The sequence below is a fragment of the Echinops telfairi genome, unplaced genomic scaffold, assembly GCF_000313985.2.
Source record: "Echinops telfairi isolate 266 unplaced genomic scaffold, ASM31398v2 ScPeMD7_2573;HRSCAF=3158, whole genome shotgun sequence".
NCBI classification, from domain to species: Eukaryota; Metazoa; Chordata; class Mammalia; order Afrosoricida; family Tenrecidae; genus Echinops; species Echinops telfairi.
This window is the reverse complement of record NW_022106471.1, coordinates 2,951,331-2,953,354: the sequence shown is the minus strand read 5'-3', so window position 1 is coordinate 2,953,354 and position 2,024 is coordinate 2,951,331.

The following is a 2,024-nucleotide window of genomic DNA, read 5'->3' as shown; positions in this document are numbered from 1 at the left end:
ACAGAGATAAGATATCACTTATAGACAAGTGCCCATGTATTCATATATTTACACATATATACACATATAGTTTTGAAATTATATGCAAATGCAACAAGGAAACAGATGGACTTTGGGCTGCTGTACAAGAACGGATTGTTATAATAATGTGGTATTATATGATACTCACCTTCCTGACACAATCGCTGAAGACAAAATGGGTACATAAGCAAATGTGGTGAAGAAAGGTGATGGTGCCTGGTTAATAAAAGATATAGTGTCTGGGGTCTTAAAGGCTTGTAGTTAAACAAGTGGCCATCTAGCAGGGAGGCAACAAAGCCCACATGGAAGAAGAGCACCAGCCTGTGCGGTCATGAGGTGTCTATGGGAAGAGGCATTAGAAGTTCAAAAATAAGCAACCAAATCGATGTGAAGGGGCGTGGATGTAGTAGAGACCCAAAGGACCAACCTATAAGCTAATTGGATAGTCCTTCTCAGAAGGGCCACACGGAAGGGATGCCAAAAACAGGGACAGGTACAGCACTGATAAACCACCTAACTATTCTCGAGTGCTGTAATATTTCCATCCCTTACTATTATGTCTTTTTTTACCTCATTCATCATGCTAGATTTGCATATGTTCATTTGCCAGATGTAACATTACCTTTGGGCATTCAAAGGAGTAATTACGTGACATTGTCAATGGATGCTATAAGATCTGTAATGATCTTGGAGAGTCACAAGTGACCTGTTAGACATTGTCACATTATGCATAAGTCTCCCAGATCTGGTACGCAATGAACCTATATTTATAATGATCCTTTCTAAAAAAAAAAAGACATTTGAAGAGCCAGAGAGCTTTATCTGTATTTATTTCAGGAGTCCCGCTCCTACTCATAAAAGCTGGGTCACTTACAGGTGTAGTTGGTAGCAATTTCAGAAGGTGATGCACAGGGCATGAAAGATGAGTGCTTGGGCATAAGGTAATAAGTAATCGAGTCCTTATGGATATTTTTAGATATGTATTATTTGATATATAGATGAAAATTCTCAAGACAGAAACAGTATTTTCATGAATCAGGGAGCTTCTTCTTTTACAGCTGATAATCTACTTTTCAAAACTGATTCACTAACTTTAAGGGTCTTTCTTTATCCCCTTAGTTTTTGGGGTTTTTTTTTGGTACTATTCTCCCCCCCGCCCACTTCTGTGCTCATTATATTATTTGCCAGTTTTTGGAGGGGAATTCTCTCTTCTCTTCTTTTTATTTTCTTTTCCCCCTTTCAGTTATTAAATTCTGTTTTTATTGCTGTTTTATGCCTGCTGTCCCTGCTTGGTTTTTAAAAAAAATTAAAGAAAATTTTTTACCATTGTTTTTTCTTGTCCCACTGACTGTATACAGTCGGTGTGCGCACAGGTCTGGTCACAGCCAAACCTCCCACAGCCCCACCGCGTGGGTGAGTCAATTTCACTGTCTTTCTGTTCCATTTTCCCAGGGTCTTCCTCCAGTCTTTCCATAGGGGTGCATTTATATGTATACATATGTATGTACCCATACATATCTAAATAAACGATAACCTACTATTGTAAAAAAAATGAGACAGTGTAAGACATGACAAAATAATAATAATGTATAAATTATCAAGGGTTCGTGAGAGAGGGGGGCAGGGAGGGAGGGGAAAAATGAGGAGCTCATACCAAGGTTCAAGTAGAAAGAAAATGTTTTGAGAATGATGATGGCAACATATGTACAAATGTGCTTGACACAATGGATGGATGGATTTTGGTAAGAGTTGTACCAGCTCCCGATAAAATGATTTAAAAAAGAAAACAACAAAAAAAAACCCAATGTTTTTGGATTTGTGGATCTTAATTGCAAAATCTAGATTAGCGTGTTTCCTAAAGGCTGAAGACTTTTGTGGAGGTGTACTCTATTATGGGGTGTACTCTTTTCCTAACAAAACCCAACTCTGCTCATGTCTTGCTCTCTTGCTCGGTGTGTGTTTTGACAAGCCCATGGTTAAGTAGACAGATTTGGAGCTATTTT